The following is a 17,145-nucleotide window of genomic DNA, read 5'->3' as shown; positions in this document are numbered from 1 at the left end:
GCGTGATGGCCTCAGGGAGGGTTTAGAGTTAACAGAGTCTCGGCCCCGCCCCAGATGTCCATTTTAACAAGATCCGCCAGAGATAATGTGCACGTTCAAGTTTGAGAAACCCTGGTCTATGGCACACATGAGACCAGCAACCCCTTGAGCACCTGGGCCACGGCTGATGACCGGGAGCCTGTCTCAGGCTACACCCAGCCTCACCGGCTGGCACTTTAATACTGTCCCCTTGGCTTTCTCAGAGGTTCTTACCAGCCAAACGGCCTGACTTAATCTCCTTCTGAATTTTTATAAATAGGGACTAAATGACTCTGTCCTTCACAACACTCAATGCCCATTATACAAAGCTCCAAGAAGAAAAATGTAAGGTTGGTACACTTACTCCTTTCCAGTAGCTGATCTTATTTCTCTTTTTACCATGGTAACTAGGATACTCAGGCTCATAGTCCTGACTATATGATCCTTATTGAATATATTTAAGTTCTACTTTATTTTCCCCTAGTCCATGATTTTTTTGGTATCAAGTTTACAATAAGCCTTGGCGTTAAACTTTTCACTCTAAGCTATCGTTTTAAGTTGCTTTTGGAAAAAGCCAGTTGTGTAAGCAAACTAAATAGGAAAACTCCTGGGTGCTGCCGTGGCCAGTCCTCTCTCCCCACTCGGCGGCCATCACCCTTTCATGGCAAGAGCAGGGTCATGGCACGTCCTCCGCTGGAGTTTTGAGAAGAGGATGGAGGGCTAGGGAGAAGGATGTGCGCTTGCACTGCAGCGAGGCATCACTGAGGAAAGAAAATCCCACCGGCTTGGGGTCACGTGGGGGGAGATCATGAAAAGGTGCTCATACCATGCCCCTCCCTGCTTCCTCTCTGTCCCTCCGCACGTCGGTCTCACCTGATGGGGGGTGCAAGGTACTGTCCTTCGTGCCGGGGGACTCCCCACAGCCTGGGGTGGAGGGATCCTGCTCACCAGAGGCCTCGGCCGCCATCTCGGCGCGTGCTGCTCCTTCCGCTGGGTGGTATGCGCTCGTCTCACTGAGTGCAGGGGGTGGGCGGAGGAGAGAGTCAGCTCCCGGACTGGGACTCAGAGAGTCACAGCTGTGCAGAGCAGAGGTGGGGTCACTGACCTCAGGCTCATCTACAAACACACTGTGGTCAGCAAGGGAGATAAGCCCTCCCCCTGCTCCCCGCCCCCGTGTTTCAACCTGCTCCCTCTGTTTCGTGCGTCTTGGTTCTCCAGGAAAGGTGAGGGAAGGCAAATGACATTTGTTGAAGTCCCACCTGGAGGCCAGCACTGTGCCATGTGTAAATCACCCCACACAAGCCTCACTTATGGGCTTGCCAGGTGAATGGGATCGGCTCCCCTCCGCAGATGGGGAAAGTGACCTGCTTGGCCTCCCACACTGAGGAAATGACAGAGGCCTGACTCCCGGATCTTTCTGCTACCTTTGCCTCGCTAAGTGGAAGGCTCCTGTGGGCAGTGGCCGGCACACCTTTGGTGACCCCCGTTAGTGCCCAGGCCTGGGGCCAGCGTGGTGCGGGGGTGGAACAGGGGCAGTCCGTGTGGTGCGACCCGAGGGGACATGAGCCACGGAGCGGGGTTCTGTCCCCAACACTCCTCACCGTGCCTGCCGTGCCTAGGTGAGTTTCCATCAGCTGTGCCCAGCCTCTGCAGGGGCGGCAGCTCCACGACCCTGTCCCCCCGAGATTTGCACAGCCTGGAGCAGGTCTGTGGAGTGCCAGGTAGGCTGCCAAGAGCCTGCGTGCGTCTCTCTGGCGTGGTGCTGGTTTTGCTGGCGTGCACATCGAGTGTGTCATCATCCTCAGAGCCACCTTCAAATGTTTGCTGGCCCTGCAGGAAAGGATCAGGTGGATAATGGTCCAAGAGCGGCGATCTGTGCCAAGGGCCAGGAACCACAGTCAGCCGGGCACAGGGTCTCCTAGGAGGAGGAGGCGCCCGGGCTTGGTCTCTGGAGGCGTCTGTAGGTAAAGAAACACGCTGACCTGGATTCAGATGTGGTCTCCCCACAGAACCTTGATCCCCTCAGCTGTAATCTGAGAGAATACACCGCCTCAGGTGGTGTGAGAATGAAGTGAGAAATTGCCAGGAAAGTGCCTGGTCCTTCGTAGGTGTTCAGTAAAACATTGCCAGCCAATCAGAGAGAAAAAGCAAGTGTGTTCAGGGAGAGGAAGACAGACCACTGAAAAAGCCTGTTCCATAAGAAATATACTTCCTGGCAGGTCCCTTCTTCCCCCTTGGAAAAGTCTTCTTCCTTTGTCCTGTGTCCTGATCTAGATCTTCTCCTCTGAGAAGTGCTCAGGGAACTCTTTCTCCTCTGACCCCATGGTGAGGAACCAGTAGGCAATGAATGCTCACCACCCCTCCCCTGTCCCCTGTCCCAGAGGTCAGCGGGTGCCATGGTACCCTAGTCTGGGAATCAGGAGACTTGGCCATGCTCCACCTTGGAGCTGACCATCAAATCTCCCCTTGCTAGGCTTCCCACTCCTGCCAGCTCAACACATCTGTGAAATGGGGATGATGAAGTGGGAGCAGTAAGCTAAGTACAGATGGTACTCATGTTAAGTCCCTACCTCCCCTCACCTAGATAACCTTGGCTTCTTATCCTCTGTCACAATGAATCCCCTGGGCCTAGGCCAAGGGTTGGACTGCAGACTGCAGGCCCTACCTACCCCTTATCCAGAAGCAGGGTGGAAGGCAGGGTGAAAAGAGAGTCTTAGGACCCTGGGTACACTCTGTCCCTTAGGCTGGCTGGGGCTCGAGGGCCTGATTTGGTGGCAGCAAGGTCCTGTCTCCCCTCCACTCTCCTATTCAGGGTCACAGTCTTTCCTGAAGTTCCAGAAACCCTCATTCCCCCGGGGTGGAAGGGAGGATGGGACCCCTGTCTCCCCACTTCCGCTCCAGGCCCATCTGGCTGCTTTGATTCTGGAAGTTGTCCTGTGAGGCCTGCAGTCTCCTGGGCATGCTCTCCACTTTTGCTGGGTGCATGAGGAGGTCAGCTCCCCTGGGTTCTGGTTCCAGCTCTGCTGCATCTGCCATGACCTTGGCCAAGAGCCTTCCCCTCCTCAGACCTCCATTCCCCCAGAGGTAAAATGCAGTGGGTTGCAAATGCTCTGAGGAGACTGAGGTCTCTGCAGATGCCTTTGCAGGCGGAGGGCCTAGATCAAGGGTGGGTGTGTGTCCCATCCCTTATCTGGATCAGGGTCCCTCTTACCTATCTATAGGTGGGATCAGGTTGACCATCCCTGTGTTAGACATCCCAAAAGTCCCCTCCACATCTATAAGATTCTCCTTTGGTTAAATTAAGGCCACTGAAGAGTAGGAGAAGATTGGCGGTGTCAAGACTCCGCCTTCCCCAGGAAACTGGAATTTCTGGTGGTCACAACCCAAGGCAGGAGACAGTAGCTCCTGAGAAGGGTTCAGGGTCAGCAGGTGCTGGGAGAGGGGAAGTGTAGGCCCAGGGTCCGGGGGTGATGGGGCAGGGGCTCTGAGTGCCCTTTTGACACTGAAGCCCACAGGGCCACATCTCTCCTGGTGCCCTTTCCTGGAATGCAGCGATGCCTGAATGAAATAATTGGCTACAAGATACACGTATACAGTGCTTATGCAAATTTATGCAAACAAGATGCAAATGCAGCCGGCCTTAGGCTGGGTGCCCTGGGATGGTGGCTGGTGGGGGATGGGGTGCCCCTGTCACTTCTGACTTTGCCTAAGGCCTCTGAGGACTTCACAGGGAGAGGCCCACCACTTTCCCTCTGCTCCGCTTGGTCCCTTCTCAGCGGGCTTAGGCAGGAGACCAGCAACTGTGGATCGGCTGCCCCCCGTGCCTAGGCCCCACTGGGCAGGAAGACACCAGGGATACTGAGGGGACACCAGAGAGGTAGACTCCAGGCACAGATGGTCTGGTTTGGGTCCATGTCCTCGTTCCATAGGAAAGGACAGCGAGGTTTGGGTAGTGTGGTGAATTTCCCTATCACACAGCTGGTGGGAGGAGAACCAGAATGCAGCCCGAGGCTGCCCAATGCTGACTCCACGCCCTTTCCCCACTATGTCCAGCTCCCATGCTGTGCCCCCCCACCCCTGTAACTACATGCCCCGCTGTGTGTGTGTGTGTGTGTGTGGGCATCGGGCCACATGGAGCCTCCACACCCCTGCAGTGGGGCCTAGACCCACTTAACCTGTGAGCCCCGGGCCATCCCTCCATTCCCAGACCCAGCGCCTGGCCCTTGGCAGGTGCTTTGCAACTGTTCTCACGAAGGACGGAAAGCATGCCTTTAAGGTGGGTACTCATTGCTCTTTTCTTAAGTCAGCCAGTGTCCAGGCCACACCACACCCTGGGTGGCTTTCTTGCTGCAGAGAATGGATGTTCTATTAGCTGGTCATTGTCCTGGGGTGGGAAATGAGGGGGCCTCAGCACTGGGCAAGGAGGTCCCCTCTGGGCCTGGGGAGCATTGGCCTGGCAGTTCAGAGTTCCCGCTGATTGAGCTGCACCTGTCCCCCCACCCCGTGGTCCACCCTTCCATTCCAGGGAATCATGTTGGCGCAGGCAAGGGGAGTGGAGTGGCAAGGTCAGCGCGAGGGTTGTGTGAGCCCAGAGTGTTGCACGTGGGTTAACTCCAAGCTTTGCGGGACATTTTGCCCAGAGACCCTTGGGCCTGGTTGTGCTGTGGGCCACCAGGGATCCTGTTCCCCCTCAAGTGGGGGCATCAGTGGTTTCTGTGGAAAGAGCCATGCCTGCACAAGTGGGTGCATGGCCATCTCATGTGGTCATTGGCAACATGGTGGCAAGACCAGACGCTGGAGGAAGGGCCTCATTTGGGAGCCCTTGCCGGCGGTCTTCTGGGAAACACTCTAAGAAAAACAGTGGTGGAGGTGGGGCAGGTATACTTCGGGTAGATTGTGGTAGGGACTTAGACTATAATGATTTCAGCCTAAAAAGCAAGTATGCTTTCTTCTGGGGGGTCACAGGCCAATGGGCTTGGAGACCCACACACTCCAGCCTGGTCTCTGGCCTGGGGCCTGGCAAGGCACAGCGTGGTGAAGACCCACTGAGGCCAGTGTGGTGGTGGCAGAAGGAAGAGTTAGAGCTGACCGGGGCTGGGCATCCTGATGGCCCTGGTGACAGTGTAGAGTCTCCAGACCCAGAAGGCCACTTTCCTTTTCCCATCAACCTTGGAGACCTGGGATGTCTTCCTAAGCAGCGTTTACTTCAGAACGTGACTGGTTCTCCAGGTGAAATAAGACACAACTTTTCACTTCCCTGGGCTTATCATGCAAGGACCAGGTACAATTACTGGTAAAATACACTGCCAGACCCCCCGGCAGAGGTCCGAGTCCTTGGCAGAGGACACACGGGAGCTGATGGCGGTGTGGTGGGCCTGGCTGCGGGGCAGCGCTGGGCTTCCTGCCCAAGTAGGGCAGGGGTGGGGGAGGCCTGGGCACTTAGGCAGGGGTGGAGGCCCAGCCGGTTTCCCAGACCATTAGCAAGGCAAGCAGCTACTGAAAAATTAACCACAGGCCTTGGTAATGCACTTTGGAGAGGAGCATCCCCTCAGGTGCTCAAATGCAAGCTGTTGACCTGAGGGGTGGGCCGGAGGCAGGCAGGGCCTTTTGGAAAAGAGAAGGAAAAGGCATGGAGTCAGGCCCACACCTCCCTCCTCGAGTGTGTTTGAGGCAGTGACCCTGAGGGGTGTCTCTTGCATGGTCCCCACTTGAGTGTCCCCACCTTTGACTCTACTCCAAGGCTCTGCCCTCTCTCTTTGAGGGCGTCCCATCGTGGCACATGCTCTGAAGACAGGACATTTCCCGGTCAACCCCCAAAGGCGCTTTCCTGAGGCAGAAGCCTGGTCTTAAACCCTCCTGCACAGAGGTCCTACTTGAGCCTGGGCAGGAGAGCATGCTGGGCGAGGGCCCAGAAGACCCTGGAGTTCCTTCTGCCTGCCACTGGGCCTCCTTGCCCATCAGCTGCCATCCTACTGTTGTTGAACACTCACTCGCTGGTGCGGGGCACTCCACTTTCATTGCCTCTGACGTCATTGGCACCCTTCCGGGAAGGTCTTCCACCTGCCCATTTCTCAGCCAAGAACACTGATCCTCTAGCGGTGGGAATCAAACCAAGTCATGGGGTGGATGGTGCTTTAGGGGCGGCCGAGCTCAGTACAGTGTGAGTGGGAATGTGGCCTCCACCCTTACTCAAGTGGGGAGGGCACTTGAGTAGAGTTCTTCCTGGCTCAAGGTGTCTATTTCGATTGGCAAATATTCATTTTTGAAAGCTTTTATTGGGTGGCTGATTTGTCACATGGGTATAAGGCAACGGCTTTCCGGCTTTTTCGTAGGGTTGTACAACTTGACCCAGTACAGACCCACTTGAATATAGATTATAGATCCATAACTGAAACAAAAGTGTCTAGAGACAAGACTTACCTTTACGACATGTGATAATATCTGATATTTTAAATTTAATTCTATTCCATTGCATTAAAGAAAAAGCGTGTTGACCCAACCCTCTAATAAAGCTGTATGCTGAAATTTACAAATACTGGCTGGCAGCCACGTGTGCAGGGTCAGGATATAGGGCCGCCGGCGCATGGTGGTTGTTGTGCTGGTGGGTTGTGGCCTTTTGGGATCCGTAAACTGGGGCCCCTGTAAGTGAGAAACAGATAAAGGATGGCCCCAGGCGCACGCCCTCTTGCGCAGGTACTTGAGGGCGTGGCTGGGGTCAGAGGGATACTCTGCATCCTGCAGGGACCCCGGCTTCCTTAATGGGCCCGTGTGCCTTTGACTTAGTCATCCTCATCTCCCTGCTCCCATTCCCTGCTCCGAGCGCTGAGGTTACAGCTGAACCCATTCCCGGGCCTTTGCAGCTTGGACATTCTGGGATGGCCGCAACTTAAACTTGGCTTCCTAGTCTATAAAATCCTGCTTTGTAGAGGCCAGAGCCATGGAGGGATGAGTCACCGGAGGCCGAGTGGGGGTAGCAACTGTGCAGGGGGAGCTGAGCAGAGGAGGGGGATAGGGAAGGAGGGTGGCGGGAGAGGAGAGGGGCCTGAGGCTGGCTGCTGAGGATGGGTCTCCATGACGCCTGTGATGTTTCTTTCTGCCAGGCCTTCTCCAGCCCTTTGGATGTCGGCCTCCAGGATGCAGCAATGCAGAAATGACAGTTAAACACCTGTAAGCCATGGGCTGGGGCCTGAGCTCCAGATCAGCTCGCCCTGCTCTTCTGCAAGCTCTTCACCACTTAGAGGTTCCATCTCTTTCCTAGTGGTACATGAGGATGTTTCTTTAATGAGGAGAACAATTACATTATTTTTTGATAACAGGCTATAATTTGAGCCACCTGGACCAGGAGGAAGGCGGAACTTCTCTCAGAGAGAGAGAGAGAGAGAGAGAGAGAGAGAGATCTGCTCCTTTGGGATGCCACCTTTAAGAACCCCGTTCGCCACAAAAGGCAAACTCCCCTCTGACCCCTTCACCTCACCCCGAAGGACAGAGGGACCAGACTCGTGGGAGATAAATTGTCCCGCATTTTAAATAACAGGGATTTTGAATTTCAGGCAACCTGGAAGGGAAGGGTGAGAAGTCAAAGCTCCAGGCTGGATAGGAGGAAGATCTGAAAAAAAAGGGGTCCTTGAAACAGGGGGGATCTAGGAGCATCTTTCTTTCTAGAAACTGTGCAAGTGGTTCCAGCCCCACATGTCAGTTCCGTTCCAGTGTTCCCAGACCTCAGTGAGTGTCTGGAATGCCTGCCTTGTAACTACTTTTGGGGGGCATGCTCTCAGAAAAGAGAGCAGGCTATGTTTGTCTTGGGGGCCTGAAGACACACAGACTGAGCTGAGTAAGCCCCAGTGATGGCTGGGGGCAGGCTGCTGTGTGGACTGGCCAGGAAAACATGAGCCCCTGAACATCCAAGAAGCTCTGGTTCTGGAACAGTCAGGCGGCCCAACCTCTGGCTTTGTAGCTGTCTCTCCAGTCAGACTTTCAGAAGCGGCCCTATGCTTCTTGCTGCCTCCCACACACTAGCCTGCCAATTGTTCTTTGCTGAGTGTTTGCTAACTCTGCCTACGAGTTTTCTTTTGTAAAAAGATGTATTTTATTTGAGAGAGAGAGAGAGCGAGTGCACACACAGAATAAGGGGCAGAGGGAAAAGGAGAGTGAAACCCAAGCAGACTCCCCACTGAGCGTGGAGCCCGACATGGGGCCGATCTCACCACCCTGAGATCACAACCTGAGCTGAAACCAAGAGCTGGACACTTAACCGACTGTGCCACCCGGGCGCTCCTGCCTACATATTTTCTTTAGGCTGGGGAATCAGTAAGGAGAAACCAAGTTCCCCCTAAAGGAAGCTTGCACTCCTGTTTTGCCTTAGGGTCCTTTCTCCTTGACAGACAAATAATGAGAGGTCACACTTCCATGGCCCTTACATGTACCAGGCTCTGTCATGTGTGTCCTGACATATATTAATGATCTCATCAAGGCCTTCTGGCCAACCCATGAGCTAGGTCCATTACCATCACCCCCATTTTATTGTTGAAGAAACCATGGCACTCCAGAGTCCATAGGCTTACCCACTCTCCCTGGTGACTAGCCCTCAAACTGCCCCCTGGGGTGTATTTCTTGAATCATCTCTGATTAACCCAGTGGTTCTCATTTGGGCCAATTGCGCTGCTCCCCCCACCCCTCCCCAGACCGGGGGATATTTGGCAATGTCTGGAGACAATTTTGGTCATCTCGACTGGGAGGGTGCTGCTAGCATCTAGTGGGTAAAGGCCAGAGATCCTGCAGTGCACAGACAGCCCCTCCTCAACAAAGAATTGTCCAGTTACAGACATCCATGGATTGAGAAACCTTGGATCAACCAAAGCCCCTCTACGGCTGTCTGAGAGAAATCCTCCTACGATTGTTTCTGCTTTAGTGTTTCTCTTCCTTGCTCCACGTCAGGTTCCCTCTCTCCTGCCTGAGATTCTACTCGGCACTCTGGAAGCCCTCCTTGGCGGCATCCTGCCGCCCTCCTGCCTTCTCTTGGCTGTGGCTCAGATCCCCCGGGGCCTGTGCCTCTGCCCGGAGTCCCGCTGAGAGCAGAGCCTTAGGCCGGCTGTGTGTGCATGTGTTTATTTGGGAGGGGAGCTCAGGGATGAGTGAGGGGGAGAAGGAAAATCCCAATCAAGGGTACATCGTTGACTTGGTCTCCAGTCTGCTGGAAGCTCCTGGGGAGTGTATCTGCTTGTGCCCTGCTGCCCCCATGCCATGGCCCGGGGCTGCTCAGAGAATCCCTAACTGCCCTGTGCCTCTGGACCATGCACGCCTGCTTATGGGACAGGCTGTCCACGTGACTCATGTCATGGTGTCAGAGAAGCCCTGGGACAGGAGGGGGGTGAAAACTTGCAGGGGGTAGGCCGGCCCCGCTGTGGTCAGAAGGGGTGTGAGATGGGCCCTAGAGGTAAGAGCAAGGGGCAGAGCCCACGGGCCAGCGCTGAGACCCCCACCATACAATCCACAGACACTGAAGTAGGCCTGCACACACTCCCTGACCTCGGGCACATCATTCTCTAGCTGGGGTAAAAGATAGGATTGTTCCAAACAGTTGATAAGGCCAGAAGACCCTGCATAATCCAGTCTCACAGCCACTTAGCAATGGTGATGATGTCAGAGCTGGAAGGAATTTCAAGGAGTCTTAATCTAGTGTAACCTTCTCACTTAGAGATGAAATGATTGAGGTTCACTTTTTCATTCAGTCAACAACTGTGCCTGCTTTGTTAGAGAGAAGTTAAGTGACCTCTGAAGGTGGCCTCTGTGTTGACTGATTCACCATGAGGTCCTGGAGGGGTACGGTGAGGGGTCCGAGAGAACCAGATGGGGGACTGACGGTCCCTCTGCTGACTTACTGAACCCCTGGACGGTGATTCCCTGCTATTTTGGACACACTCAGGGAGACCTGGGGCCCTTGCTAGAGTCTTTGCCCATCTCCCCCAATTGTTAATGGGTATTGATCTGCAAACAAATTCTTAAGTGCAAGAGAAGAGGGCTCTGTTTACAGAACGGCCATCAATTTTTATAGAATTCAGAGTCCTAAAGTAGTATGTCTGCACTTCTGGTTCTGTTTAACCTTGGATGATTCGTCTTTTGTCTCTCTGGGCCTTAAGTTTCCCCAAGTTTTTAATCCAGCCAGAGTCTTCCAGGAGGGCTGATTGGTTGAATGCGTGAACCAACCCACAGAATGATCAGTGGAAGCAGCCTCGGAGGTAATGCTATCCGATCGCCTGTTTAAAGATGGGAAAACTAAGGCCCAGGGAGAGGAATAATGAAATGCCCTCCAAACACCCACAAGCAAATGAAGGAGGCCGACGTTTAACCAATACAAGGTGACGAGGGTTAGGGCAGACGTGTGTGCCAGGAACACACGTATAATGAGAGAGACGTGAAGCCATTTGTCCCAGCTGCTTGGGACAGTGTGAACTGGGTGGAAAACAGCCTTGAATCCCCCCAGCTGCCACAGAGGGATCTACCCCATCGTATTTCCTTCTTCCCTCCCTCCCCCATCCCCTATCAGGGTTCGGCACTGCCCACAATGGACCTGGGCCCTGAATGTCTGGAGCAGAATACGGGCCCTCCCAGGATCTAGGGAGGCTGAAGAAAAAAGCAGGAACAGCAGGCTGCCAGAAAGATGGCTGAGGTCATGTGACAAGACGCTGTGGTCATCAGTGTGCACACCAGATGCCACCACTGCCCCCCTTCTGCTGCCGGGGGCAGCAAGGCCACCACAGGCAGCAGGACTTCTGGCCCGCCCTGCTTCTAGCTCTCAGTCACTCTAGACCTAAATCCCTGGTGGGAGCATCCATCGTCTGAACTTAGGGCACCTGCTGCCATCCAGCTGCATAGGCTAACGAGAGCAAATTCAGGCCTTTGAAGCTCTTCTGGAGGAGGTAGGGCTACCCCTCCCCAAGATTCACCTAGTGGCCCATTCCCGACACATGGGGAGGTGGTCCAGATACTAGGTCCATCCTACTGTGTGTTCTGTACATTCCTGGTCTTCCTGTGTAGGACATGGTCCAGGTCTTAGAGAACTCATAGCCAAGGCATGACAAGGCAGCTTGAGACTGAGTCCCTAGGAGACAGCAGCCTGGTCATAGGCTGGCCTCGTTCATTCTGGGAATACTGGAGAAGGGAGGCTGGCTCAGTGTTGCCGAGCATCTCCAGAGAGCATCTTGGTGGCCATTCTGACCTTGGTGCTTGGCGGCATCCCAAAGAGGCCAGGACCACAAAGAACTTAATTAGGAAAGAAGGACCTGCTGAAAAGTAGGGGGATGCTCACTCCACCCACAAACTCTGCTATGAACTGAGGAACCCTAGATCACTGGAGGGCCTAAAAAATAGTACTGTCCCTTCTCTTCCCTCTGTGCTAAATAAGACCATCACAAACAGTGGCAAATGATGTGCACAGGTCTACACCTTGCTTTTCCCCCACTCAGCATTGAGTCCTGGAGATTGCTCCGTATCAGGGCAGTAGAACTCTCACTCTTTGTGATGGCTGCAAAATATGCCTTATTTATTTGTCTCCATTTTGATGGAAAGTCCAGTGGTTTCCATGCTTTGCTTTTATAAACAATGTTTATGGGGTTTTGTGGGTTTTTTTGTTTGTTTGTTTGTTTGTTTGTTTTTTGTACATATATGTGACTGTATTTGCAGGATGAATTCTTAGGAATAGAATGCATGGACCAAATGGTATGCTCATTTAAAATGCCACCAGATATGGCCAGACTGCTCTTGACTAAAGCTTGTATCGGTGTGCACTCCCAAGAGCAACATACAAGACCCCTTGTCCCACACCAGGGGAATCTGGAATGTGGAGGAGGTAGGGAAGGTGGAGTAAGCTTGCCAGTGCCCCTCAGACCCTACCAAAATGGCATTGTCCTGTGCTTGGCTGGGGAAATATTTCCTAGTTCTCTGGCTGCATTGTAAATGTTAATTTTCTGAATGCAAAGTGTTTTCTCAGGGCTTTTCCTTCCTGATGGCAGAATTGGTCTGGAGGGCCTCTGTTAGCCCTCAAGGTTATGGCTGTCAGGATGAAGGAGAGACAGCAGAATTTTCCTCTGGCCATACACTTCCTTGCATTTAAATTTGATTGGCCCTGTGGCAAGCTCACTGCTCAGCCAACGGGAAATAGCAGTGGCCCAAATAGGCAGGGGATGCCACAGCAAGCATTCTCTCACTTGCTCACTAGCCCCATCTGTCAGTCCACGTATCCACATATGCATGCCTGCACCCACACATGCATCCACACAACACCTGCCCTGGGGTCGGCACTGTTCTATGTGCTTGGAGAGCCATGAGGTGAGGGGACCAGGAGGGGATATAGAAATGCAAATGAGCAACAACACTGTGATGTCTTCTGTGATAACACTGAGGAAGTTTGGTTATAATAGATCCCACTTATTGAAGACCCCCCAGTGTACTGGGCCCTTGCTAGGTCCACGGGATGCAGAAATGGTGAAAAAGTTGCCATCTCTCCCCTAAGGAGAGATCAGGGTCTCCTTGGGAGGTAGGACAGTCATATGAAGAACCATTATCAGGGAAATGGACTCCATGCTGTAGGAACACTGAAGAAAGGGATTCGTTCTTGCTGGGGGTAAAAGAATGTCACATTATTTTTTTCTGCTTTAAGTCAAATTAAACTGACTGCAAGCCCCCATTTGTCAAGATAGATGAGAAATCTTATCTGTCGTGTTTTGGGCAGGCCTCACCCGGGGTAGAGATTCAGGAGAAAGCCCCCTTGTCTTCTGTTCTCATTGGTTACTCCGTTAAGTCCCATTCCAGCAGGTGTGGTCCCTCTGCTTCCATGCAGGCTGAAGCTGGAGGTTGGGACCCTCAGGATTTAAGGTCAGCCTCCCAAGGTATCTCCTATGTGAGGCTTGCCAGTCTTACTTGCCGTGTGACGTTGGTCATTTGACCTCTCTCAGCCCTTATTTCTTTCTATATAAGATGAGGGCAATAACCATATTTCATTCCTAGGGTACTGTAAAGATTAAGTAAGTTATATAAGTGAAGAGCTTAGCATAGGAGCTGACGCATGATAAACGCCGAGGAAACACTAACCATAATTGTTATATTTACATGAGGAGGGGTGGAAGGAACTGAAGATGTTTGAAATGTCTACTTTACAAAGACCTAATGTAGATTTCAAGATCCAGAACAAATGGGAAGATCTCCTATTGATCCCTTATTTCTTTTCCCTTCAGCTTAGAATTGGCTAGCCCCTCTGTAGGCATCCTGTACCCTGGAGTGGACGCTGTGGTGGGTTGCACTTTCTGGACGGAGGCACTTGCTTCCCCAGCTGCCGTGAGTAGGGGCTGCAATGGTCCAATGGAGCAGCTCTCTCTTATCACTTGTCTTCAGCTGGAGGCAGATGCCTTGGCCAAGCCCAGCACCCTTGCTGGGAGCAGCCCACGTTCTATGGGATGGGAGTGGGGGAAAGGCCAGTCCTCTTGCCTCAGTTGGAGAAAACTCTGAAAAGTCATCAAGCTCAGAGCTCCTCACAGGGCTGGCTGAGGACTCTGTTGTGGCTGCATCTCAGTTTAACTCTGCCCTCGGCCCAGTCTTGCTTCTGTCATTCCCTCGCCAGCGTCAACCTCTGGCATGCAGACCTGGCCGGAGACACACCTCACGCATTTTCTCCGTGGCTATTGGTTTCCTCCAATAACACCGGGGAACTTCATGAGGGCAGGGATTCTGTGTTCTCCTCACTGCTGTCCACGGCACGTAGCACAGAACAACACAGCGCACTAAGTTTCGTCCAGGTGCTGTTGGAACCCAGTAGAGAACGTGCCCTCATAAGAGGATTGGCTTCCAGGGGGCGGTGGCTTCTGAGCCGAGTCTGGAGCAGAATACGGGCGTGTGTACCAACTTGACTAGCCAGCTAAGTACAGAGGACTCAGCTTGGGTGAGGGGCTCTAGGAATGGTACCCATCAGGGGCTGCAGGTTCCTGAAGAGGGTGGCGATTCCGAGCCCCCGGTGCCTTCCAAGCTGCAATATGGTGGATGAGAATTCACAGGTCTAGAAGCGTGGATGGCCAATTCCACAGTGAAAAGTTCAGCCATACAGAAGGAGGCCACGCTGACCCTGGGGTGTCCCACCTGAAGAGAAGGAAGATCGGCACCCGGTTAGCTCCAGTGCTTCTGGTAGAGGGTGTGTGGGAGGGTGGGTGAAGCCTTGCAAACACACCTCTGGAGCTGAGGAGAAGTTTGGGGAGAGCTGGACACACAGATTGGACACGCATGGGGATAGAGATAAGAGCCGAAACTCGGGAAGCCAACTGGGTAAAGTTGAGTGAGAGGAGAAGGCTGAAGATCCAAGCTGGGGTGGGGAGATGGTGGAGGAGGGCAATGTTGGCCAAGGGGGGAGGGTTGAGGGGAAGAGAGAGAGAGGAGGAGAGCCAGGGGGTTCTCCAAAGTCAGAAGGGTCGAACATTGCTTGGATGTCAAGGGGAGCCAGGGGCTTGATTTGGGGAGGCCCCCGGTGGCTAGGGCAGTGATTGAGAACACGGGTTTCAGAATCAAAGCTGGGTTCAGCTTGTAGCTCTTTTCCTTGCTGCCCATGTGACCTTGAGCAAATCACTTGACCTCTCTGCTCTCTGTATCTCAACCTATATAAAATGCGGTCGTCACCGAGACTAAAGGACACATAGTTGGGAGAGCACTTGGCGCGGAGCCTTGCTGTGGAGAGTGGCAGTCACCGGCAGTTGGCATTACTGCCAGGTAGAGCAGCTCCTGTGGAGGGTGGGGGCGGGGAGGTGAGGCTTCTTAAAGCGGGACCAGGGTGAGAAGGGGCTTTGTGGAGCTGGAGCCCGGGGTTTACTGCCACGGGGAGGGGCCCAGGCGTGGGCAGAGCTGGAGATTCACAGGTGGGAAGGGGTGGCGGATCCTGGAGGAGTGGCAGGGGGACAGGTGCAGAGAGGGGGAGAGGCTGGAAGCATCCCTGGGTCCCTCCAGGCTCGGAGGAAGCAGGACCCCTTGTTGGCAGTGGCATGAAGCCATTTCCCCTCATCATAGGTCTGCTCATAGCCATAAAAGAGGGGATGACACTGGATTTGGTCATTAAGTAAATGGGATAAAGAAATAATTGGAAAATGGATCCCTGCCCAGAAGGAGTGGAATTGTTCTCTGTGCTCTTGTTGTCTATGCCCTCTGAGTAATCTGCAAAGCCAGGCAAGTAAGGACGTCAGGCTTAGGTGTGATGAGAAACTCTGCCTTGAAAAGAGCCCGAAATTACCCGTGACAGTGGAAGAGCCTTTGTCTCCTGCACAGAATGAAGGGGGAAGAAAAAAACCCCTGAGTGTTTCCTGGAGTGGGAAGAAAGGGAAGGAAGGGAGGACGGTGACAAGGAGTGCTTGAATGTGAAACCGAAACCCCAATTCTTCTCCTGGTCTGCTCACCACCCCACCTGGGGGGTGGCCAGGGGGCTGGGATGAGAGGGGCACTCAGACCGTGGGGGCAGGGGTGGGGCTGGAGGAGTGGCACCGGCTTCTGCCACCAGGTCAATTCACCCGTCTCCTGGCCCCTGCGCTTTACATCCCCATACTCGGCCCTTAGCACATGCTGCAAACCAGAGCTGCTCCTTGGGAACTGTGGATAGAAGGTTAGGGTTATGATTATGCACTACACAGCCCTGGGAGGAAGAACTGGTTTCCTTGTGAAGGGGGTGCTGGGGAGGTAGATGGGAACCCTCCCCTTTCCAGTACCCCAGATCCTATAAGAGGAACCCATACTGTTGTACCAGAATGCCACTGTCGTGTCCCTCTCTGCTGCCTCAGACCCGGCCTAGGACTCCAGCCACATGCCTCACGCAGCGGCTGACAGCCTGGACCCCACTCCACAGCCCATCCCACCTTCGATTGTTAAAGGTCTATTGTGCCTTCATGTCAGCAAGCACTGAATTAGGTACCTGCTGGCATTTAAAATGTTTTCTGTTCCGGGCGCCTGGGTGGCTCAGTTGGTTAAGCGACTGTATTCGGCTCAGGTCATGATCCTGGAGTCCCTGGATCGAGTCCTGTATCGGGCTCCCTGCTCAGCAGGGAATCTGCTTCTCCCTCTGACCCTCCCCCCTCTCATGTGCTGTCTCTCTCTCATTCTCTCTCTCTCAAATAAATAAATAAAATCTTAAAAAAAAATAAAATAAAATGTTTTCTGTTCCTCCCTCTAGGTAAAGTCAGGGGCCGTCTCCAACAGAGCCTTCCAGCTTTAATCAAACAGCGGGACTGTACCTTGGTTTTTCCATCTCTAGATTAGACTAGCAGGTCCCACAGGCTCGTGGGTGTCTGTAGCATCAGGCTTACTTCGTGCGCTTGTTCAAAATGCAGACTCCTAGGCCAGGGCCACAGAACCAGAACTGTAAATAACCGTATGCCTGACTTAAGGGAAAAAGTCTGCTTAGAGCGCTGTGTCCCGTCCTGAACACAGATTGCCCTATAGAAACAGCCATGTGCACAAAAAGTGACAAAATGGTCCCTGGCTTTGTGAAAAAAGTGAAAAGCGTTGAAATTCTCCAAATAAGATATGCAAGGATCTGTTTTTGTAAAGAGAGAGAGAGAGCAAAAACAGTTTACTGAAAGATAAAGATAAAAGTGGGACGAGCCAGCCAGTAACGGAGAAAGGGGGAGTTTTTTACAAAATCAGGTCCCCCCCCCCATATCCATTTGATGTCCATCCAAACAAATCACTGGTCATGTAGCAAATAGAGAAAAGTGCAGTACGCTTGTGCACATGCCTTACTGGCTTTCCGTACCATAAAGGAAGTGGAAGGATGGAGAAAATATGGTAGGCTCATCGGGATGTAGTAGACCCCTCCTGCCTGCCGCTGGGATGTGCAATCCTTTTTTTTTTTTTTTTTAAGATTTTATTTATTTATTTATTTATTTTTTCAAGAGAGACTGAGCGGGGGGAGAGGGAGAAGCAGACTCCCCCCTGAGCAGGGAGCCCGATGCTGCACTCCATCCCAGGACCCTGGGATCATGACCTGAGCCAAAGACAGATGCTTAACCGACTGAGCCACCCAGGAGCCCCGGGATGTAGCAATTCTGTTCACACCCTCCCTGGGCCGCTGTGTGAGCTTGCCTCTTCTATCGACTTTGTCCGAGCCTG

The 17,145-nt window shown here is 53.2% G+C and overlaps 1 protein-coding gene across 1 annotated transcript in view; it reads left to right on the top strand.

Annotated features, from left to right (window-relative positions):
- Positions 1 to 17,145, top strand: part of CUNH2orf76 (chromosome unknown C2orf76 homolog) — a 240,316-nt gene that overhangs the window by 153,516 nt on the left and 69,655 nt on the right. The window lies entirely within an intron of this gene.

The sequence above is a fragment of the Phoca vitulina genome, unplaced genomic scaffold, assembly GCF_004348235.1.
Source record: "Phoca vitulina isolate PV1807 unplaced genomic scaffold, GSC_HSeal_1.0 scaffold1, whole genome shotgun sequence".
NCBI classification, from domain to species: Eukaryota; Metazoa; Chordata; class Mammalia; order Carnivora; family Phocidae; genus Phoca; species Phoca vitulina.
The sequence above is the reverse complement of the archived record's forward strand: the minus strand, read 5'-3'. Positions and strand labels throughout refer to the sequence as shown.